The sequence below is a fragment of the Piliocolobus tephrosceles genome, chromosome 5 (assembly GCF_002776525.5).
Source record: "Piliocolobus tephrosceles isolate RC106 chromosome 5, ASM277652v3, whole genome shotgun sequence".
NCBI classification, from domain to species: domain Eukaryota; kingdom Metazoa; phylum Chordata; class Mammalia; order Primates; family Cercopithecidae; genus Piliocolobus; species Piliocolobus tephrosceles.
In genome coordinates, this window is record NC_045438.1 from 158,192,265 (window position 1) to 158,217,456 (window position 25,192).

A 25,192-nucleotide genomic window follows, 5' to 3' on the forward strand; every position below is an offset into this window, starting at 1 on the left:
CACTAAGGTGACTGGCCAGGAAGCACGAGTGAGCTTGGTTCATTAATCAGTCTGAAAGATTTCTAAAAATTTTGCGTCATCAGGTAGAATCTTCAAGGTGGTAGCTTACACCCTTATCCCCTTCAAAGTACAAAAACATAGGTTCCTCTCACTAATCACTAGGTAAATGTCCCCAGGGTGAGCAAACTATGACTGAGGCCACATTGACCTCTACCTTGTCAGATTAGGCTAGAAACCACGTGGCATACCTCCCTTATAGTGGTTTGATCAAATGGTCAAGTCCCACAGCACGACACTGTGGCCTGTGATGTTTACATGATCCTAGGAAGAAAATGGATGAGCCCACTGTTTCAGGCAGAAACCTGTTGACAAGAGCTTAAGTCTCCATGTACATCGAGTACTTTGGAGACACCAAAGGTGTAACTTTAAAGGGCAAAGACCTCAGGACAAAGCAACTTGAAGAAGCCAGGAACTAAAGACGGACGGGACATTTGGTTCAAAACTTGAAGTGGCTCCCCCACGCCCCCAAGATTGCATGACAGGTCAGTTTGTGTTTTGAGTTCTCAGTTTCTCCATGCTTCTTCCTCTTGTTGCCATGTCCTTCCAGAAATATCCTGAATTCTCTTGTTTTTTTGAGATGGAGTCTCGCTCTGTCGCCCAGGCTGGAGTGCAGTGGCCGGATCTCAGCTCACTGCAAGCTCCGCCTCCCGGGTTTATGCCATTCTCCTGCCTCAGCCTCCGGAGTAGCTGGGACTACAGGCGCCCGCCACCTCGCCCGGCTAGTTTTTTTGTATTTTTAGTAGAGACGGGGTTTCACCGTGTTAGCCAGGATGGTCTCCATCTCCTGACCTCGTGATCCGCCCGTCTCGGCCTCCCAAAGTGCTGGGATTACAGGCTTGAGCCACCGCGCCCGGCTTTTATCCTGAATTCTCAAAGCTAAGTGATAGTGAGTGTATGTTAGAAAGCCGTCCCTGCCAAAACAAAAGGTTATTCATAACAGCGAAAGGTCACTTAGTTCATCAGTATCTAAAGAAGTGGCCACTCCTCTGGACATTTTATTATAAATGAAGGCACTTTCCTTGAATGTTGACCCTCTGCCTTGCTTTTTAGTGGGCTACCTCATGTATGTTACCTCTTGTCTTTCTTTCTTTTTTTTCTTTTTTTTGAGACGGAGTCTCGCTCTGTGGCCCAGGCTGGAGTGCAGTGGCGCGATCTCGACCCACTGCAAGCTCCGCCTCCCGGGTTCACGCCATTCTCCTGCCTCAGCCTCCCGAGTAGCTGGGACTACAGGCGCCCACTACCACGCCCGGCTAATTTTTTGTATTTTTAGTAGAGACGGGGTTTCACCGTGTTAGCCAGGATGGTCTCCATCTCCTGACCTCGTGATCCGCCCGCCTTGGCCTCCCAAAGTGCTGGGATTACAGGCGTGAGCCACCGTGCTCGGCTGTTACCTCTTTTCTAACTATTGTTCACTAAACTGTACGAGCAAACTTAATCTCTTCTTAGGCATATTATACGATAATGACAACACATTACACAAAAAAGGTCTAAAATATTTTTCTTTTTGTCTTCAAATATTCTCCCCTGATACACTCATGAATCTCTTTGACAGCACTATTGTGGGATAACATTGACACTCAGGCCATCAGAAATGAATGGAAGCTGACAACATGCTTTAATCTAAATTGTAAAGACTGTTGTCTGGCTATTCAAGTCAAAAACAGAGTTTACATAACCACCTAGCATGGTTTCTGGTTATGTAAAATGTGACTGAGTATCTGAATCCTAGATCAAAAGCTTCCTCCACATGAATGGTTCAGTTAGGAGGGGGAAGAAAACCCAAGATTGAACTTTGCCAATGAAAGCATGGATCATTTCACATTTTGCTTTGTGAAAGAGCAGAAAGTAAAGACAAATGAGGAATATGCACGGGGCACATCAGAACACCAGGTCAGTGGAAAAAATAAGCCTGGAAAATGTGGGGGAGAGAAGCGAATGACTCAAAGGAAAGTCACGAGGACCTGGCAAGCTTTCAAGAGAAGTTGAATAACAGGGGAAGAGAGACGCTTGACTTGGGGACGAACAACTCAAAAAAGCTCTACGTTTAGTTCCTCAAGGGTTTCTTGAGCATTTTCTAGGAGCTATGCACCTTGTAGGCCCAAAGTACTGGGCACGGGGGACATACAAAGAAATATGTGTTTTCATCCTTGACTTCGCAGATTTGCAGGTTTGAAGCACAAAGCCTTCATGGGCGATAAATAAACATAAGCGGGGCGTGAGGGGGGTGGTTCTGATTGAAAACTATAAATGCCCAACATGCAGGACAGTGAATACCTACACTATGGGCTATCAGGGATAGGAGAGATAGACACTCACCTGGAATCTGAGATGGGCATTGAAATAATGGGGGCAATTTGGGCAGAAAGAAGACACAATGTCCCAGGAGGGAGTGAGCCCAGGCAAAGGTTTAAAGATGGGGACAAGCTTAGCAAGTGTAGGTGCACGGCCAGGAGACCTGCCTGGCAGGGATGAAGGCTGCGCGTTGTGACCAGACTGAAGATCATGTGGGGTGATCGAATGAAGGGTATGGCCGTGAAACAATGGGTAGCAGAAACCAAAAAGTCACAGTTGTAGCGACACTAGATGCACCCTAAGGGTACAATGTCAAATGATGAAAATTGAGCTGAAAAGTGGCATAAAAACAGGTGCTTGTAGTTTTAAGAATCAGTGGGCACCAATCATTAAAAAGTCAGGAAACAACAGGTGCTGGAGAGGATGTGGAGAAATAGGAACACTTTTACACTGTTGGTGGGACTGTAAACTGGTTCAACCATTGTGGAAAACAGTATGGCGATTCCTCAAGGATCTAGAACTAGAAATACCATTTGACCCAGCCATCCCATTCCTGGGTATATACCCAAAGGATTATAAATCATGCTGCTATAAAGACACATGCATATGTATGTTTATTGTGGCACTATTCACAATAGCAAAGACTTGGAATCAACCCAAATGTCCATCAGTGACAGACTGGATTAAGAAAATGTGGCACATATACACCATGGAATACTATGCAGCCATAAAAAAGAATGAGTTCGTGTCCTCTGTAGGGACATGGATGCAGCTGGAAACCATCATTCTCAGCAAACTATCGCAAGAACAGAAAACCAAACACCTCATGTTCTCACTCATAGGTGGGAACTGAACAGTGAGATCACTTGGACTCTGGAAGGGGAACATCACACACTGGGGCCTATTATGGGGAGGGGGGAGGGGGGAGGGATGGCACTGGGAGTTACACCTGATGTAAATGACGAGTTGATGGGTGCTGACGAGTTGATGGGTGCAGCACACCAACATGGCACATGTATACATATGTAACAAACCTGCAAGTTGTGCACATGTACCCTAGAACTTAAAGTATAATAATAATAATAAAAAAAGAATCAGTGGGCACCGAATGCATCATGTGATCAACAGCAAATCATTAACTTATTTGGGCCTCAATATTCTCACCTGTAAAATGGGGCTAGTAACTTCTATCATGCAGTTGTTCAATTAATAATACTGGGTTAATATATAAATGTGCTTATAAAATGTAATGCAAATATAAATTTTTAGGGCAGGGCTGTGGTGAAATGTAAAAGTGTGGGCTTTGAAGTCAGATAACCCTAGGCAAAAATTCTTGCTCCTCCACTTACTTTTTGTCCTTGGGCAAATTATTTAACCCCCTGAAACCTCAGATTTATCCATTTAAAATTGAGGGTAATACTATAATATCTATTCGCAGAACAGTGGGTGATTAGAGGAAACATTTAGAAAGTGTCTAGCATAAAATGACTCCTTAGCAGAGGTAACTCTTGTTATAATTTAGCCCTTGCTAGAGGGAACCTGCCTACTTATTAAGAAAGATTAGTCCCCTGGCTTTGCATGAATGGAGGGAAATTGAACAGAGGTCGGATAAATTGTTTCAGATGGTGGAGTTTCAGTGGGGAGTGAGTCAGGTTAGTACATGTCCCTAAAACAACTAGGTGAAGAGAGCTGAGGCCAGCTGGGGATGTCAGAGCACAGATGACCCTAGGGTCTCTATGTTGAAAGAGGGTGGGCTGGCAATTTAATTAGAAAAGGGAGTAAGAATTTGAGGACTTGTCTTGAAGTAGCTTTCATGTAGAAATCATGTTGACTTGGATGTATATTTATTTGGGGGGCGGCTTGGAAGGCTGACAAAGATGAAAATTCTGAATTCTCCAAGAGATATCCTGGGTCCTGACACCTTTCCAGAGTGGAAATGTACACATAATACATTTCAGTTATTGGGAATATGCTGTTTACCAGTATCAAAGTACAGTTAACCCTTGAAAAACACGAGTGTGAACTTGCGAGGGTCCGCTGATGCATGGGTTTTCTTCTCCCTCTGCCACTCCCAAGACAGCAAGACCAACCCCTCCTCTGCCTCCTCCTCCTCAGCCTACTCAACGTGAAGATGACGAAGAAGGGGATCTACTTCCGCTTCATGAATAGTAAATACATTTTCTCTGATGATTTTTAAATCATTTTTTCCTTGAGTTTACTTTACTGTAAGAATACAGCATATAATACATATAATATATATAATATGTGTTAATCACCTATTTATGTTTTTGGTAAGGCTTTTAGTCAGCTGTCCTCTATTAGTTGTTAGGTTTTGGGGGAGTTATGTGTGGATTTTCAACTCTGTCAGGGGATTGGTCCCCCAGTCTCCTCATTGTTCAAGGGTCAACTGTAATATGTGTATATGGTAACAATATCATGGTATCAGTGGTAACAATGTAAATGGTATCTAAGAGCTTGAGACTCCTAAGATCTCAATTCAGCAGCCTTCTGCTCCTTTTTTTTTGGAGACAGGGTCTTGCTCTGTCATCCAGGCTGGAGTGCAGTGGAGGTTCAGTCTTTAACTCCTGGGCTCAAGTGATCCTCCTGCTTCAATCCCTCAAGTATCTGGGACCACAGATGTGCCTCATCATGCTCAGCTAATTTTTAAATTTTTTGTAGAGACAGAGTCTCACTATGTTGTCCAGGCTGGTCTCAAACTCCTAGCCTCAAGTGATCCGCCTGCCTTGGCCTTCCAAAGTGTTGGGATTACAGGCGTGAGTCACAGTGCTCAGCCTGCTCTGTTTGTTTATTCCTTCTTCCCTTAAGGTGATCAATTAAAATATTACTGGTTTCTGTTCTTTCCACTGGTAGTTTTTTCAGACTCCTGCTAGTTTAATGTTAGATCTCATGGATGACTTTTCTAGTCTCCTATCTTATTTATCCTACCGTGTATATTCTGGGAGAGTTCCTCAACTTTATTTTAGAAACCTGACTTTTCTTTTTAATCTAAGCAATTATACTTTTAATTCTTCAAAATTTATTTCTTGTTCTCTGATTGTTCCTTTTTCATAGCTTCTTATCATTATTTTCTAGATGTAATAGTATCTTTGATCTCTCTTTATAAGAAATGGATTCTTTAAAAGTGTCTCTTCTGCTTTTGCAATTTTCTGTTTCCTCTGGGTTAGTTATTTTGCTGAGTTATCTTGATCTTTTGTTGTTGTTGTTGCTGTGTTCTTTTTCTAGACCTGGTGGTCCTTGGTCGTATGTCTCCACCTAAGAGAGCTTGGGGTGGTTGGTTTGGGTTTCATCCATCGCGTGGATGTGCAATGGCTTCTCATTGGGAAGCTGGCAAACTTGTTTTGTGGGAAGGTCTTATTCAGGTATTGTATTAGTCTGTTCTCATACTACTATGAAGAAATACCCGAGACTGGGTAATGTATAAAGAAAAAGAGGTTTAATGGACTCACAGTTCACATGGCTGAGGAGGCCTCACAATGATTGTGGATGGTGAAGAAGGAGCAAAGGCCCATCTTACATGGCGGCAGGCAAGAGAGCATGTACAGGAGAACCGGCCTTTATAAAACCACCAGATCTCGTGAGACTTATTCAATATCATGCGAACAGCACAGGAAAAACCGGCTCCCATGAGTCAGTTACCTCCCACCAGCTCCCTCCCATGACCTGTGGGGATTATGGGAGCTACAATTCAAGATGAGATTTGGGTGGGGACACAGCCAAACCGTATCAGGGATGTCAGAGTCAATCCCCCTAGTAAAGCATTAGCTTTTCTCAGATAATTTGTTCACTGGCTTTGCAGAAGTGTTGATATTTTACTCCGAAGAAAACTTGCTCTCTGAAAACAAGAGAGGGAAGAGGAGGATGAGGATGAGGATTTGGGCTGGTGCACGTGCACAATTTAGAGATACCCCACTAACCCCCCACCTCTCACTCCCGCCTGGGTAAAATCTGCTGACTCTGGACCTAGAGCCCTCTTTAGGACTTGAGGTTCTGCTGGGCAGACTCTATCCTAATCCTTTTCTTCTCCCGTAAGTGTAGTGGCTTCCTGAACCTCTTTCTTCTGTCTACCTATCCCTATCCGTGTTCCATGTTCCATGTTCCAGAAATTTGTTGAAATTGGTTGAACTCTCTGTATTGGTGACTGTCCTATTCTCTTCATTTTTATGACAGGTTCCTTTCTGTACCTCTATACTTTTATTCAGGGGTCTTTGGGAGGGACCCGAGGCAGATACATTTGCATGGTCTGCATTTGGAATGAGAGGCACTGCAGGAAATAGTTGATATCCACACTGCAGCCTGGCCAAGCAGGTGCACCATTTTTATTTCACAAATGAAGACACAGAAGAATCAGCATGATTAAGTAACTTATCCCAACCTTACAGAGCTAATAAATGGCTAGGCTGATATTCACACTGATTATGACACTTTAAAATACTCTTATTTCTCTCCCAAAGGGCAGATTTGTAGGGATCACTTCCTCAAAATGTGTAAGTAAGAGTTACTCTTTCATTGCAATCATTGAAAGACAGGGTGGGCTTTGAGAGAGAGCACAGATCGGGGGCTATGTGGGTGGTTGTGGCTCCTGCATGCTTCTTCTCAGGCAGAGACCTAAGTTCTAGTCCTCCGGACTAGACATTCTGCTAAAGCACAGCCTTTGGCACATTTTCAGTTTTGTTTCTTTATCTAGAAAGCAAGAAGTTTTGATAATATAGTTGTTCATGTTTCTTTGACATGGAACATTCTAGAATTCTCTTGAGTGTTGCTGCAGGTTTTTAGAATTTCCTAATGGTTGGTTTCCAAGAGAAGCAGAGTACTCTCCCTTTCTTCTATGCAAAAGCCAAGATAGAGCAGAGAGAAAGGTATAGCAATGAAGACAAAGCTCCATTCCTTGGCAGTCAAAGGCATTTGTGAGGTAGCTACAGGTGCAAATTGCTCTATGCCTGAGGCTCCCACCCCTTCTTAGATAGGGGCAGTGCTGGATTTCCCAGGGAGCTAATGAAACCTAAACATGAGGGCTTCTCTCTCATATGGGACACTTCCAATATTTTATTTTAAATTCTGTGTTCTGAAAGAGGGACCCCAGATGGTATAAACTTCAGGCCGTACAAAGCCAGGATCCTCCCACAGTTGGCAGGAGGGTGGTGTGTTAGTGATGGAGAGAGAGTATCAGCTTCCTTTGGGTGTGGGGTCTGAGAAAGCACAGCACAAAAGGAAATGGGAAACTGACAATCATCTACTGAGTGTGATGCCAAGTCAAAAAATTCAGACGCAACATCCAGTTCAGTCTTGATTTATCTCCATGGCCCGATGTTCTATTACTCGGGCTAACTTCACTTCCATTTCTACAGGCCCAGTTTGTGCTGAAGCCCAGGAGGCTGTCTACACCAGGGGAGAACTGGGAGGTGCTCCTAAGAAGCTTCTTTCTTCTTTATTTTTGGGAAACATCCTTACAGCTGAGGACCGGGCAGAATAGTTTAAGTTGGAAATGTAAAGTGGCAATTCTCTGCATTTAGTTGATCCTGGCCCTGTGGGAGTAGCTTAGCTGAAATGTGGTAGAATATTTTCTCTTGGTAGATTACAAGTTTCAAAAATACCTTCCATGCATCAGAATTTTCTAAATGCATCCTTGCTTACAGTGAGGTGGAGGGAAAAAATTTCACTCAGGAAATTCTGGTCATTTGAAAAAGAAACTCTTAGGGGACTTGCTAGAAAATTGGAAAAGGGGAAAGGTAGATCAAAGTATATATTAGAGTCTGCAAAATTATCAGGTTCCAGGCCCATGATGTAGTGTGATAACAACCAAGGAAAATATGGAAGTAAGGGCAGTAGGCTTGGTATTAAGCCATGCTGAGCAAAAATTGTTTTTCTCAACATTTCCTTAAGTAAACCACCTATGCTAAAGTCAAGTATTAAGATTTTAGCACAATGGTCCAGGGGTATTTTTACGTAGTTCTTGAGGCTTTAATAGTTGTGCAAATCATTCACTACCATGTGAGAGTCTCTGGCACTGCCAATATCTTGGTTAGAAATCTTTTGATTACAGGTGAGAGAAAAATAAACCCAAATCAGCATATGCATACACGTAATTGGAGAGTGAGGGGCAGCATACTGAGATGGATTTCACAGCTCAAACAATGTCATTAGGAGGGGATTCTCTTTTCCTCATCTCATGGTTTTTTCCATGTGTGGGTATTGGTAGTGGCTGGATGGCTCCAGCAGCTCTATCTCAAGTTTATTCACTGAGGTACCAAGTTTAGGAGCAATCATATTGGAGAGTATATCAGCAATCATATTGGAGAGTATATCAGTTAGGATTCTGCTTGATGAAAGTCATAGAAAACCCAAGTCAAACTAGACTTGGCAGAAACAGTGTGTTGGCTCACATAACTGGAAGCCTATGGAAGCTCTGATTTGGGGTAGAGTCTGCTTTAAACCTCTAACAACATCCACGAGATTTCTGTCTTGTCTGTGCTTTCTGTAGGTGCCAGCTGCCTTCACCCAGTGACTCCTTTCATGGGTCAAGAAGGCTGAAGCAACCTACACCCCTCTGCCTCTTGTCCTCCCACTACCAAGTCCAAAAGAAGAGTGGTAACTTTTCTTTGGCTGGGTTCATGTTATCCTTGAAGAAATCATCTTGCCAGGCAGATGGCCGATCTGGACTAAAGTAAGACTATCACGGTCTATTGGTTGGAACTGGGACAACACCATCCAAACTTCTCAACTGAAAACTCGGCTCTGTAACCAGAAGGAACAGGTGTGGATAGTGGGCAGCAAACCACAAATGCCTGCTATTAAACAAATGCCCATGACAAAAGTTGTGTTTTGTTAGTGATCAGAACATTAGCAGAGGAAAAAAGGTAAAGAGAAGGTGTATTTATCATGGTTCTACAGAGAAACAGAACTAATAGGATATGCTCTATAGATCTATTTATCTATCTGTCTATCTATCCATCCATCCATCCATCACATGAGGTTTACAAGGAATTGGCTCATACAATTATGGAGACTGAGAAGTCCTACGATCTGCTGTCTGCAATCTGGGGATGCAGAAAAGCTGGCGGTATTAATATAATTCCAGTCCAAGTCCAAAGGCTGAGAACCAGGAGTGCTGATGGTGTAAGTCCCAGACCAAGCGCAGGAAAAGACCAATGTCCTAGCTGAAGTAATCTAGCAGAGACAGAGAATTCCTCCTTTGTTTGCCTCTTTGCTCTGTTCAGGCCCTGATGGGTTGAATGAAACCCATCTACCATGGGAAGGACAATCTACTTTACTCAGTCCACCCATTCGAGTGCTAACCTCTCCCAGAAACACCCACACAGACACATCCACAATAATGTTTAACCAGACTCTGAGCATCCCGTGGTCCAGTCACGCTAACACCTGAAATTAACCATCCCAGAATGTGTCCTGGGATTCGTTTCAATAGTGATGGCACCAGGTTGAAGAGGCCAAAGAAGAGACCCAGACCCAACAAATGAGACATGGAGTTTGATTAGCAGGAAACTTACAGACAAGGTGGTCCAGTGGCAGCTGTCTAGACAGGAGAACCACCTTACCTACAGTCCAGTGGTGGTGGGCTAGATGGAACCACCTTACCTACAGTCCCGTGGCAGTGATTGTACAGGAAAATGGCCTTACCTACACTCCAGTGACAGTGACTGTAGAGGAGATCTGCCTTACCTACAGTCCAGTGGCGGTGACTGTACAGAAAAACCACCTTGCCTATAGTCCAGTGGTGGTGACTGTACAGAAAAACCACATTGCCTACAGTCCAGTGGTGGCGACTGGACAAAAGAACCACCTTATCTACAGTCAAGTGGTGGCAGACTGTACAGGAGAACCACCCTACCTATAGTCCAATGGTGGTGACTGTACAGGAGAACCGCCTTATCTACAGTACAGTTGTGGTGATTGTACAGAACTACCTTACCTACAGTACAGTGGTGGTGACTGTACAGGAGAACCACTTCACCTACAGTCCATTGGTGGCAACTGTAAGGAGAACCACCTTACCTACAGTCCAGTGATGGTGACTGTACAGGACAACCACCTTGTCTACAGTCTATTGGTGGTGACTGTACAGGAGAACTGCCTTACCTACAGTATAGTTGTGGTGACAGTACAGGAGAACTACCTTACCTATAGTCCAGTGATGGTGACTGTACAGGAGAACCACTTTACCTACAGTCCAGTGATGGTGACTGTACAGGAGAACCACTTTACCTACAGTCCATTGGTGGTGACTGTAAGGAGAACCACCTTGCCTACAGTCCATTGGTGGTGACTGTACAGGAGAACCGCCTTATCTACAGTACAGTTGTGGTGACTGTATCGGAGAACTGCCTTACCTACAGTCCAGTTGTGGTGACTGCACGGGAGAACTGCCTTACCTACAATCCAGTGGAGGTGACTGTACAGGAGAACCACCTTACCTACAGTCCAGTAGCAGCAGCCTAAGCAGCATCACAACTGGTTGCAAAGAGCATGTGGTTTATACAGCATTTTTCACTCAGCACCCTCCCTCTAACAACCACCTGGCAACCTTCATTTAACCCAAAACAAAGGGCTTCCATCCCCTGTATACCCATGTTTTATGGGATGGGATGGCCCCAGGGCTCAGATGTTCCTCATAGATAAGGAATGAAACTCTGCGTTGGCCACTCCCTAATTCCTTAGCTTGGAACTCCGAACACGCATTCAACTGCAGGGCCATGCAGGGTCATTATTAGGGTATGCTTAAGTTAACTTATCGCTGTCAGATGTGTCTACCATACAGAAGGGTGAGAGAAAAAGAAAGAAAATGCGCATTTATGAAGTGCCTACTGTATCACCTAAGAATGTCAGGCATTCTTAGATCCTCCCAACAACTTCAGTTACAGATGGAATAAAGTATCCTGTCCAAAAACACATAGCCAGAGGGATGGAGGCAGCTTTCAAACGCAGGATTGCCTCCTTCAAAGCCCATCAGGGAAGCTCTGCTGAAGTAAGAACACAAAAGCCTGGATTTGAATTACACAATCAGAGCAGTGTCATAGGTATAGCTATATCACCACCCCAGTGGTTCTCAAGGTGTGCCTTTCAGAGCGTAGGCAAGGTCCTTCTTTTTTCAGTCGTATCTATATGAAGCCAAGTTTTCTTCAGCTATTTCAGCCAAACCAACACATCGCAGAGGCAGAGGCAGATAGGAAAATCCAGCTGTCTTCTATTAAGCAAGGTATTTTTTGTAAAGATGTCATATAAGATTTGCAAACAATGTAAAATAATGACACTGCAAATTTTCTTTGGTTTTGGAAAATAGTTATTTTTTAAAATAAAATGTATGTCATTTGTGTTAATATGTAATGTATTCACTATAGTTATTTTGGGTTATTTAATGGATGAAAAAATTTTAAAACTTCTCTTTTAATTTCTAATATGATAAATATCAATAGGTATAATTTCCATAAACAAAAGCTCTTTGGGGGTCCTCTATACATGTTAAAGAGATGCTGAGGTCAAAAGATTTGAGGAGTGCTGCATATAAAGGTGGCAGGTCTCAAAATATAATCCTCAGGTGGAAGTTTTCAGGTATCTGACCTTAACATTGCATTCTCTTGCATGGACTTTGCTTTTCAAACAGTTGGACTTTTGTCTTTTAAAAATGACTGAGTCTATTTTCTAAGGTAAAAATAGCCTGGAAAACTAGAACATGAATTTTTTTTTTATTGAATTTTTTTTACATGAATATTTTTTCATGAATTTTCGCCGGGTGCGGTGACTCAAGCCTGTAATCCCAGCACTTAGGGAGGCCGAGGCGGGAGGATAATGAGGTCAGGAGATCGAGACCATCCTGGCTAACATGGTGAAACCCCGTCTCTACTAAAAATACAAAAAATTAGCTGGGCGTGGTGGCGGGAGCCTAGTTCCAGCTACTCGGGAGGCTGAGGCAGGAGAATGGCGTGAACCCAGGAGGCGGAGCTTGCAGTGAGCCCAGATCGCGCCATTTCACTCCAGCCTGGGCGATAGAGCGAGACTCCGTCTCAAAAAAAAAAAAAAAAAAAAAAAAAAGATTAGTTTTAAGTTCAAGGGTACATGTGCAGGTTTGTTATATGGCAAACTTGTATCATGGGGGTTTGTTGCACAGATTATTTCACCATCTGGATATTAAGCTGAGTACCCACTAGCTATTTTTTCTGATCCTCTCCCTCCTGCTACCCTCCACTCTCCCCCCTCTGATAGGCTCCAGTGTGGTGGTCTCCTCTGTGTGTCCATGTGTTCTCATCATTCAGCTCCCACTTGTAAGTGAGAACACGTGGTATTTGGTTTTCTGTTCCTGCATTTGTTTGCTAAGAATAACGACCTCCAGCTCCATCCATGTTCCTGCAAAGGACATGATCTCCTCCTTTTTTATGGCTGCATAGTATTCCACGGTGTATATGTACCACATGTTCTTTATCCAGTCTACCACTGGCATTTAGGTTAAAATCAAATTAGATGCCCAAGCATGAATTCTTGATAGCTCTTTATCATCCGCTGTGTTGAAAGCACTTTCCCACCCAAGCTTACTTTAAAAATAAAAGGCAGAATGCTTGATGAACACTTTGGGAATGGAGTCACTGAGACACGGGGTCAGCAGAGTGGGTCAATAACATCATGTGCCCCAGTGGAACAGCATGATCTTAGCAGGAAATGTTACGTGGAATGCACTTTTTCAGTGAAAAAGGGCCAAGGAAGAGTTAGTGTCCATAATGAAACTAATGACTGTGATGCAGCATGTTTTCCATTTTTATTTAATTTTTCATCTCACTTTGTTTTACTCAACCTTTGCCAGAAGGGGTCAAAAGGGAGAAAGCAAGCATGCAGAAAGAATATGAAACTGAAGACCAGGAAATCCACAAGTTAGATAATAGTTTCTTTTCTTTTTTTCTTTCTTTCTTTCTTTCTTTTTTTTTTTTTTAAGACGGAGTCTTGCACTGTCACCCAGGTTGGAGTGCAATGGCACGATCTTGGCTGATTGCAACATCTGCCTTCCTGGTTCAAGCAATTCTCCTGCCTCAGCCTCCTGAGTAGTTGGGATTACAGGTGCCCACCACCACGCTTGGCTAATTTTTGTGTTTTTAGTAGAGACGGGATTTTGCCACGTTGGTTAGGCTGGTCTTGAACTCCTGACTTCAGGTGATCCACCTGCCTTGGCCTCTCAAAGTGCTGGGATTACAAGTGTAAGCCATCGCGCCTGGCCCTTTTCTTTCTTTTTTCTTTTTTTTTTTTTTTGAGATGGAGTCTTGCTCTGTTGCCCAGGCTGGAGTGCAGTGGTATGATCTTGGTTCACTGCAACCTCTGCCTCCTAGTTTCAAGTGATTCTCCTGGCTCAGCCTCCCGAGTAGCTGGGATTATTGGCATGCGCCACCACGTCCGGCTAATTTTTGTATTTTTAGTAGAGATGGGGTTTCTCCATGTTGGCCAGGCTGGTCTTGACCTCAGGTGATCTGCCCACCTCGGCCTCCCAAAGTGCTGGGATTACAGACGTGAGCCACCGCGTCTGGTCTAGTTTCTTGAATAATCAAGAGTTGTGGGTATTTCTAGATCTGGAAGACTGGAGGACACTTTACTGTTTTATGAAAGCTCTAATGGTAGAGGCTCTTTTAAGATTTTTTAACAATTGGGAGTATTATTTTCCAGCTTAGTAAGTTAAAATTATTAAGTTAAGTTTAGCCTTCAAAGCAAATTCCAGATTGTTTGATTTGTCATGCAAAGTGCTGGATGTTTTATCATATAAAAAACAGAACTGTTTATTGGTTTTTGGACTAAGTTAAGCCCATTTCACATTTTTGTGAAAAGACAAAAGTTCATTTTATATTTGCAAATCACATGTACAAGTTTTTCTGAATAAAAAGTCCAAATTTAAGAACTTAGGAAGCAGAGGCTCACTGGATTTTGTTGCTTAGGAAGCTTAAATGGATGTGGCTGTGAGCTGATCTCTATGCCCTGAACATCTTGACGGCCACGTTTTTCCAATTGAAATTGAGGCATAGCGGTTGGGGCTTTTAGATAGAGTAGGATAGAGTAGCCTGAGGGATTTGGGAAAGAACTGACTGAATCCTGGAGGAAGTAGAGGGACTTGAAACCTGCAAAAGAACACACAGTGTGATAGAAATGGGGTATATTTTGGGGACAATCTGGGCTCAGTGGAAAGAAGTCGAGGCAATAACTAACTATATTGCATCTCCAAAACTGTTCTTACAATTTAGTAACCATTTGGAATTTAATTTAATTTTACTTTTTACTGACTATCACTGGTTTTAAGGTCTCTATGAGGTATACTGTGAGAAACAAAATATAAATGCTATGGTCCTGGCCTTTAAGAAATCTACAATCCAGAAAAATACCAAGAAACATCTCCAAATGTTTACTATCTAGGATAGTGTGATAATACTAAATTAAAGGCACCATGTGCTTTGGGATTGCATAAAAAGGAGAGGTTTATATCTATTAGGAGATTTGGGGAAGTTTTGATAGTGTAGGTAATATTTAAATTGGATTTTATTAAGGATGAGGTTTCAAATGGAGAAAATGGATGGAAGGGCATTTCCGACGAGTGATTGATTAAACAGTGTCAGTGGGTATAGTGTTTGGGGCACAGTTTGGACAATTGTAGGGTGTCTGACCTAACCCTGGCCTCAGTTAAGGATGACCAGCCCACTCACGATAATGGATGGACCAAGGCAGACATGTGGCCCCTACTGGCCAGGCTGGTTGGACCAGAGAGGGGCAGCTGATCCAAAAGCAGCCAACCCATGGCTGGCCTGGGTCCTGACCTGTTTTGCACAAATAGGGAAGAACTGGGTTGGTTGGTGTCTCATTCCTGAAAAATTGCATCCTGAAATGAAGAAAATCAACAGTTAGGTTTGCAAAGTGAAGCTCAGAGAATGTGTGCACCGGGAGAAATGAGGTAGAGAAGGGCATTATGAGGAAGAGGTGTATGAAGATGAAGTTATTACAAATCAGACACTACATATTAGGAAAAAGTGTATATAATAGACAGTGGGGAAGCCAGAGGGTAACTGTTATTACGTGTGCTGGTCTGAGTAAATCCAACGAGACCCCAACTAAGCCGTCTTATATGACTGGAACAGAGGAAAAATGATGGGTGTGTAGAGTGGTGGCAATGTAGGTTGGTGCCAGTTTGTGAAGGTTAAGGCATTCTATGCACATCTTGAGTGCTTTTGTCTGTTTCTTAGCCAGGCATTTTCAATTAAGAGATGCATAAGGCCAGGTGCGGTGGCTTATGTCTGTAATCCCAGCACTTTGGGAGGCCAAGGTGCACAAATCACCTGAAGTCAGGAGTTCGAGACCAGCCTGACCAACATGGAGAAACCACCCCCCCCCCCCACCCCCGTCTCTACTAAAAAAAATACAAAATCTATCTAGGCGTGGTGGCGCATGCCTGTAATCCCAGCTACTTGGGAGGCTGAGGCAGGAGAATTGCTTGAACCTGGGAGGCAGAGGTTGCAGTTAGCAGAGATCACGTCATTGCACTCCAGCCTGGGCAACAAGAGCAAAACTCCCACTCAAAAAAAAAAAAAAAAAAAAAGATGCATAAGACAGTCTCCGTTCTCAAGGAATTTATAATACAGAATCGGTTGGAGACAATATAGCCACACAAATAGCTATCATTGAAGACTGACAGATAAAATACTAATCTACCAAAGAAGTATGGCTCCTGTGGTGGAGGAGAGGGGCTGTCTAGGAAGACTTCACGGAGGAGATGGCAATGCTAAGGACTTTAAACATTATTTTGATTCCATGAAGAAGTTTTGAGCAGGAAAATAATGACTATATATATGTTAGAGAAAGGTGACTCTGGTCTAAGGATAATTGGATGAAAAGGAAGCTGTAATAAAGGAGACTGGTTTCAATGGTTGGGAGGATAATTCAGTAGGAGGGAGACATAGTTGTTTCATCTCACGGTTGTGAGAACCCAACCCTGGCCTGTTCTGATGGAAAGCATCTGGCTTACTGAGATGTTTTCGGCTCTGGGCTCAAATAAGTAAAGGAGAACTCAGTAGACCGAGGAGGCAAAACGGCAAAATTGGCCTTACGGAGACAGTATGAGCTGTTACCTATGTAATGTTTTTAGAAGTTGTATGGATGCTGGAAAAACTTGCTGCCTGTAACTATCAGCTTCGTTAATTTACCATAGGTGCCTAAAATCCCCTCATTGGGGATCTCTTCCTTTGTGGTTAAGCCTTGTTCTCTTCTGGGAGTGGTGGTGATGTTGGGGGCGGGGGTAGGAGGGATGTTTATTCCGAAGAGGTTAAATTAGTGTAGTACTCTATTTGTCAAGACTCTTGGTTGCAAGTAACAGAAAACCCAGCTCAAAGAGGCTTAATCAGACACCTGGATCATTGGAACCAGGTATTGGAGCCATGTCAGGAGGACACATCTCCCCATCTCTTGAATCTATTTTTTGCTCTGCTCACTTCATTTAGGCAGCCTTGTCCCCAAATGGTAGCAAGATGGTTCTCTCAGCAGCACCAGTAGAAGGACAGCAGTGTTTTCCTTGTGGCCTTTGGAGATGTTCCAGAGGGAACTGCTTACTTGCTTGACTTTGTTTACATGCCCTTTCCTAAACTGTCACTGTGGCCAACAGATGGAGCACACGGCTTGGGTGCTCAGTCATGGGTCCACCCTGGATTCTGAAGGTGGAGTCAGTTCCACCTCAACCGCAGGCAGACAGTGAGGATGGGGTAGTTCCCCAGAGAAAGCAGGCTGCTACCAGAAAAAAGAAGGTTTATAGAGCAGGTAAAGAACAGATTCTACCGCAGCTGTTAATGTTTATGGGCAAATGTGCCTATTGGATTGCCCATCTAGGACAGTAAAAACTAAAGGCCCAGAAAGCGGTGTGAGGAGCAGAGGGGAGCTGGAGTCCCAGGAAGGAGAGGTTGGAGCTGCCAAAGACACTAGACACAACTTTGCCCCTGACAGGTCAAAGCCTCGGTGGGTCCCTGAGAGTTACTATTACCATCATGGGAAAAGAACACCTTTAAGAGTCCACAGGTAGAACTGAAAATGACTAAGCGAATGGAGAACTCTTACAGAATGTATCAGCTGCTCAATGAGCCATGCAATGTTCTGAATCGAAATGTTTTTCTTGATTTTCTTGGGTTTTGGTATCTGTTATATGTATGACTTGCATTTTTCTTGCTGCAGGTGTGATTTTATATTTAAAAGGATAATAATTTTTATCCTTGAAGTTTATTTATTGTTTGTTTTATTGTATGTTGTTACTTTGTGAAAATCAAGGGAATTTTTTTTCCTTAAGGCATTGTTTCCTTATTTCAACATCTTTTTTTGTTTCTTTGTTTTTGGTTTGCCTGAAGTTTTGGTGAACAGAATGTAACATGGCAGGATTTGGTGTGCTTTAATGTTGTTTATGCTTGCCTATGATGAATGCCAGTCATACCAATTCCCTCATAAAGGCAAGTCACCAGAGGACCCTCTGCCATCCCAAGCCCATGCCTGTGGTTGGAGTCCCCCGGGAGCTTACAGTGGCTGAGCTGGGAGCGGGGTGAGCCAGCACACACCTTGTAGCGAGTCACATCCAGAAATCTTGCTTTTCTTTTCTCAGCTGAAGAAAAATGTTTCATTAAACTTTGGCTGCCAATTTCGTCCACAAACTTTGGAAGCTGACAGTTGGGTTTTAAAGACTAATTATTTTCCCCTAAGCCAGGTGTCATCAGTTTCCCTGGCTGCCTGCAGATGAACCTTGGCCTCTGGCCAGGCTTCTTCCTAGGGTAACTGCCTTCTACCTAAAGATCAGGCTCTTGGCTCTAGCTCCACAATTCTCAGTTTCAGAGTTGCTCTGACTTCTGAAGCCAATAACCATTTATTGAGGTCAGCACTGTCTAAGACAGCAGCCACAATCCACTTGTGGCTATTGAACATTTGAAATGTGCTTAGTCCAAGCTGAGGTGTGCTCCAAGTGTAAAATACACATCAGATTTTAAAGACTTGGTATGCTATAAATTGAATTGTGTCCCCCCACCTCACAAAATCCGTGTGTTGAAGCCCTAACCCCTAATGGGAGGTTTGAAGGAAGAAAGCAATTAAGCCTAAATGAGTTTATAAGGGTGGGGTCCTCATAGGAATAGTGCCTTTGTAAGAAAAGACACAGAGAGCTCTCTCTCTGCTATGTGAGCACACTGCAAGAAGGCGGCTGTCTGCAAGTCAGGAAGAGAGCCCTCACAAGAACCTAACCCTAGTAGTACCTAAATCTGGGACTTTCAGCCTCCAGAGTTTGAGAGAATAAATTTCTGTTGTTTGTGCTACTCAATCTATGCCATTTTTATTTTGGCAGGTGTAGCAAACTAATATATAGTATGAACAAATAATGTAAAATATCTAGTTAATATTTTTGTATTGATGACATATTAAAATAATAAAATACATGATTACAATTAATTTTACCTTTTTTATTTCACTTTTTAAAAAGTAGCTATGAGAAAATTTTATATTATACATGTGTCTTCCATTACAGGACACTGGTGACCTAGACCCATGGGTTATTATTAAATTGTCTTTAATTGTCCTATCAGATTATTGTTCAATCTTTGTTCATGAGGGATCTCTAAACTTCTCTTTAGTTTATGTAATTTTCTATTTCTTTTTTCTTTAAGAGAGAGAAGATTAAAATAAAACAAAATAAAAAAGAACAAACACATAGAAACCAAAAGAACACAAGCGACATAAACCCTGCTATATTTCGTGGTGTTAATATTTTTTGATTAAAAGGATTTATCTCCTTTTGATCTCTTTTCTGCCTTATTTCTTCCATATTGAAGCCAACATTGGAACAAATTTTAACATTCATAGTATAAAATGACAAATCCTATGAGAAAAACAAATGTGAAGGGAGTTGAGGGAGTTTCTGCATTCTCAGCACTGAGTCTTTCATGGGGGATGGGATGGTTATGGTTAGGAAACAAGGCAGAGAATCTCCTGTTTTCTTTACAATAGGCCACGGCTGAACTCAGCTTTGGGGAGGGTTACCTGTCAAGGCTTCTCTGGCTAAAGTAGGGAGGGTTCTGCCAAGCTCTGTTGGATGCATCCTTAGCCACACCAAATGGGCCTCTGAATAGGCCCATAAAATTGCTCATGTCACCTGTAGTGGGGGGAACATCTTGCCAACAGCAGAGCAAAGTGCAAAGTATCCTGGGTTAATGTATATGCTTTGGGCAGGTCTACCTTTAGTAAGAAAGCTTCTGGTACCAAGTTTTGCTACTGGAATTTATGGTCTTCACAAGTAAAGGCATTTCTGTTTATTCTGAAGTCCAATTTGTTTAGTGTATTTCCTGCTTTTCTTGAATTTTATCATTGGCAACAAATATTGCCAGTTGTTTACCTTGACCTGACAGATTTATTTGGTTGACTTTTTGAAAAATGTCTGCCAAGTAACCAAATCAGAATAACCATGATCTGCTGTCAGTTATTCTTCCAAGGACCAATGATGTTCCATAAATAGTGACTAATGTGACTTGCAACTCAAATGATCCCAGAAGTCAAGCATTATTCTTTGTCATGCAGCTGACGTACTTTAGGTCTGATTCACATTTCTTCAGATATAATACAGTATTTTTAAAATGTATATGCAAGTGTTCAGATTTAGTTCATTTTTACTGCTGCATCAGGGCCATTAGTAAGTAAAACACCCTCTCCCACCTCACCCCAACCCACCTGTGGCTGGTAGTGAAAAATACAATGACTGCTAGTTTAATTTAGTACCATTCCTTGATTTGTGCTGAGTGGCCAGTAGTTTTACCCGTTGCTTTTGTACCATGAATGCAAATGTCAACACAGTAAAAAATGAAAATAGTATCTTTATTTTATTATGAAAATAGTTTTGAACTCCAAGACCCCCCGAAGGGTCCTCAGGGACTCCTTGGGGGCTGAAATTAACTCATTGAAAAGTATTTTTCCAAAGTGTATTACAAATGGAGGGTAATTCTCCTTCTAAAAATTAAAAATCATATTAAAATAATTCATTGTTGGAAATACTGAAGCAGACTCCAGAACACCTGGGTGGGAATGTCGTCTAGGGAATGCCCACATCTCTCAGAAAACGGAACTCAACAATCGCTACAGTGTCCTTCAGTTTGACGATTTTTGTGCTGTGTGGTGACAACTATTTCCCAAGGCTGGTTCAGCATAATGGGTCAGTTTCCTTCCTAGTTTTGATGGGAAGGTGGAGATTACTCTTTAGAATCCCTGAATGACTGTAAGTTCTTCTCTATTCATGAGAAATCTAATAGGTCCTGCAGCCTCAAAATCTGAATTAGCTTGGATGATTTAGATCAGCTGTAGTTACTTTGAGGATGCTAATAGACTCCTTGGCTATTTATAGTTACAGGTGAAGTAGGGGCTTCAACTTGGCACAATTGCTTCATTGGGATTGGAGCATGGGCTTTGTAAAGACTGAGAAGAGATGCGAAGGCTGTGTTTTCCATTCTTCTACACAAGACAGCATTTGTTTTGTCACACATTTGTTTGAATTAAAAATATTAATTGACAACATTGCTCTGAGAAATTGTTTGATATCTCAGTAGAAATCCTAACACATTTTGGAAAGTACTCACCTACATCATATTTTAGCGTAAAGAAGTAAATAGGCAAAATGGAAATTATTTCCATATTGGTATGATACTATACATTGAATTTGTACATTGCCCTGCATGTACAAGGAAATGAAGGGTCTAGAATTCAGTCTCAACAGACACCTCTATCTATCTTTTGGCTTAGGATTGTCTTGGCAATGCGGGCTCTTTTTTGGTTCCATATGAACTTTAAAGCAGTTTTTTCCAATTCTGTGAAGAAAGTCATTGGTAGCTTAATGGGGATGGCATTGAATCTATAAATTACCTTGGGCAGTATGGCCATTTTCACGATATTGATTCTTCCTATCCATGAGCATGGTATGTTCTTCCATTTGTTTGTGTCCTCTTTTATTTCACTGAGCAGTGGTTTGTAATTCTCCTTGAAGAGGTCCTTTATATCCCTTGTAAGTTGGATTCCTAGGTATTTTATTCTCTTTGAAGCAATTGTGAATGGAAGTTCATTCATGATTTGGCTCACTGTTTGTCTGCTACTGGTGTATAAGAATGCTTGTGATTTTTGCACATTAATTTTGTATCCTGAGACCTTGCTGAAGTTGCTTATTAGCTTAAGGAGATTTTGGGCAGAGACGATGGGGTTTTCTAAATATACAGTCATGTCATCTGCAAACAGCGACAATTTGACTTCTTCTTTTCCTAACTGAATACCCTTTATTTCTTTCTCTTGCCTGATTGCCCTAGCCAGAACTTCCAACACTGTGTTGAATAGGAGTGGTGAGAGAGAGCATCCCTGTCTTGTGCCAGTTTTCAAAGGGAATGCTTCCAGTTTTTGCCCATTCAGTATGATATTGGCTGTGGGTTTGTCATAAATAGCTCTTATTATTTTGAGATACGTTCCATCAATACCAAATTTATTGAGAGTTTTTAGCATGAAGGCCTGCTGAATTTTGTCAAAGGCCTTTTCTGCATCTATTGAGATAATCATGTGGTTTTTGTCTTTGGTTCTGTTTATATGCTGGATTACATTTATTGATTTGTGTATGTTGAACCAGCCTTGCATCCCAGGGATGAAGCCCACTTGATCATGGTGGATAAGCTTTTTGATGTGCTGCTGGATTTGGTTTGCCAGTATTTTATTGAGGATTTTTGCATCGATGCTCATCAGGGATATTGGTCTAAAATTCTCTTTTTTTGTTGTGTCTCTGCCAGGTTTTGGTATCAGGATGATGTTGGCCTCATAAAATAAGTTAGGAAGGATTCCCTCTTTTTCTGTTGGTTGGAATAGTTTCAGAAGGAATGGTACCAACTCCTCCTTGTACCTCTGGCAGAATTTGGCTGTGAATCTGTCTGGTCCTGGACTTCTTTTGGTTGGTAGGCTATTAATTATTGTCTCAATTTCAGAGCCTGCTATTGGTCTATTCAGGGATTCCACTTCTTCCTGGTTTAGTCTTGGGAGAGTGTAAGTATCCAGGAAATTATCCATTTCTTCTAGGTTTTCTAGTTTATTTGCATAGAGGAGTTTATAGTATTCTCTGACGGTAGTTTGTATTTCTGTGGGGTCGGCGGTGATACCCCTTTATCTTTTGTTATTGTGTCTATTTGATTCTTCTTTCTTTCTTCTTTATTAGTCTTGCTAGCAGTCTATCAATTTTGTTGATCTTTTCAAAAAACCAGCTCCTGGATTCATTGATTTTTTGGAGGGTTTTTTATGTCTCTATCTCCTTCAGTTCTGCTCTGATCTTAGTTATTTCTTGCCTTCTGCTAGCTTTTGAATGTGTTTGCTCTTGCTTCTCTAGTTCTTTTAATTGCGATGTTAGGGTGTCAATTTTAGATCTTTCCAGCTTTTTCTTGTGGGCATTTAGTGCTATAAATTTCTGTCTACACACTGCTTTAAATGTGTCCCAGAGATTCTGGTATGTTGTGTCTTTGTTCTCATTGGTTTCAAAGAACATCCTTATTTCTGCCTTCATTTCGTTATGTATCCAGTAGTCATTCAGGAGCAGGTTGTTCAGTTTCCATGTAGTTGAGCGGTTTTGATTGATTTTCTTAGTCCTGAGTTCTAGTTTGATTGCACTGTGGTCTGAGAGACAGTTTGTTATAATTTCTGTTGTTTTACATTTGCTGAGGAGTGCTTTACTTCCAACTATGTGGTCGATTTTGGAATAAATGTGATGTGGTGCTGAGAAGAATGTGTATTCTGTTGATTTGGGGTGGAGAGTTCCGTAGATGTCTATTAGGTCTGCTTGGTGCAGAGTTGAGATCAATTCCTGGATATCCTTGTTAACTTTCTGTCTCGTTGATCTGTCTAATGTTGACAGTGGGTTGTTGAAGTCTCCCATTATTATTGTATGGGAGTCTAAGTCCCTTTGTAAGTCTCTAAGGACCTGCTTTATGAATCTGGGTGCTCCTGTATTGGGTGCATATATATTTAGGATAGTTAGCTCTTCTTGTTGAATTGATCCTTTTACCATTATGTAATGGCCTTCTTTGTCTCTTTTGATCTTTGATGGTTTAAAGTCTGTTTTATCAGAGACTAGGATTGCAACCCCTGCTTTTTTGTGTTCTCCATTTGCTTGGTAGATCTTCCTCCGTCCCTTTATTTTGAGCCTATGTGTGTCTCTGCATGTGAGATGGGTCTCCTGAATACAGCACAGTGATGGGTCTTGACTCTTTATCCAATTTGCCAGTCTATGTCTTTTAATTGGACCGTTTAGTCCATTTACATTTAATGTTATTATTGTTATGTGTGAACTTGACCCTGTCATTGTGATATTAGCAGGTTATTTTGCTTGTTAGTTGATGCAGTGTTTTCCTAGCATCGATGGTCTTTACATTTTGGCATGTTTTTGCAATGGCTGGTACCGGTTGTTCCTTTCCATGTTTAGTGCTTCCTTCAGGGTCTCTTGTAGGGCAGGCCTGGTGGTGACTAAGTATCTAAGCATTTGCTTGTCTGTAAAGGATTTTATTTCTCCCTCACTTATGAAACTTAGTTTGGCTGGATATGAAATTCTGGGTTGAAAATTCTTTTCTTTAAGAATGTTGAATATTGGCCCCCACTCTCTTCTGGCTTAGAGAGTTTCTGCTGAGAGATCTGCTGTTAGTCTGATGGGCTTCCCTTTGTGGGTAATCCGACCTTTTTTTCTGGCTGCCCTTAACATTTTTTCCTTCATTTCAACTTTGGTGAATCTGACTATTATGTGTCTTGGGGTTGCTCTTCTCAAGGAGTATCTTTGTGGCGTTCTCTGTATTTCCTGAATTTGAATGTTGGCCTGCCTTACTAGGTTGGGGAAGTTCTCCTGGATGATATCTTGAAGAGTGTTTTCCAACTTGGTTCCCTTTCCCCCCTCACTTTCAGGCACACCAATCAGATGTAGATTTGGTCTTTTCACATAATCCCATATTTCTTGGAGGCTTTGTTAATTTCTTTTTCCTCTTTTTTCTCTAGACCTGTCTTCTCGCTTCGTTTCATTCATTTGATCTTCAATCATTGATACTCTTTCTTCCAGATGATTGAGTCGGTTCCTGAAGCTTGTGCATTTGTCACATATTTCTTGTGTCATGGTTTTTATCTCTGTCAGTTCGTTTATGGCCTTCTCTGCATTGATTATTCTAGTTATCCATTCTTCCATTCTTTATTCAAGATTTTTAGTTTCTTTGCACTGGTTACGTAGTTCCTCCTTTAGCTCTGAGAAGTTTGATCGACTGAAGCCTTCTTCTCTCAACTCGTCAAAGTCATTCTCCGTCCAGCTTTGATCTGTTGCTGGTGATGAGTTGCGTTCCTTTGGAGGGTGAGAAGCCCTCTGATTTTTTGTATTTCCAGCTTTTCTGTCCTGCTTTTTTCCCATCTTTGTGGTTTTATCTGCCTTTGGTCTTTGATGACGGTGACAAACTAATGGGGTTTTGGTGTGGGTGTCCTTTCTGTTTGTTAGTTTTCCTTCTAACAGTCAGGACCCTCAGCTGTAGGTGTGTTGGAATTTGCTTGAGGTCCACTCCAGACCCTGTTTGCCTGGGTATCAGCAGCAGAGGCTGCAGAAGATAGAATATTGCTGAACAGCGAGTGTTGCTGTCTTATTCTTGCTCTAGAAGCTTTGTCTCAGGGGTGTACCCCGCCGTGTGAGGTGTGAGGTGTCAGTCTGCACCTAGTGGGGGATGTCTTCCATTTAGGCTACTCAGGGGTCAGGGACCCACTTGAGCAGGCAGTCTGTCTGTTCTCAGATCTCAACCTCCGTGCTGGG

At 42.1% G+C, this 25,192-nt stretch overlaps 1 protein-coding gene across 1 annotated transcript in view; it reads left to right on the forward strand.

Annotated features, from left to right (window-relative positions):
- The first annotated feature begins 296 nt into the window (after positions 1 to 296).
- Positions 297 to 25,192, forward strand: part of OFCC1 (orofacial cleft 1 candidate 1) — a 496,016-nt gene continuing 471,120 nt past the window's right edge. Inside the window, exon 1 of the mRNA XM_026446973.1 lies at positions 297 to 542. The gene's annotated coding sequence lies outside the window, so the exon portion shown is untranslated. The remainder of the gene's footprint in view (positions 543 to 25,192) is intronic.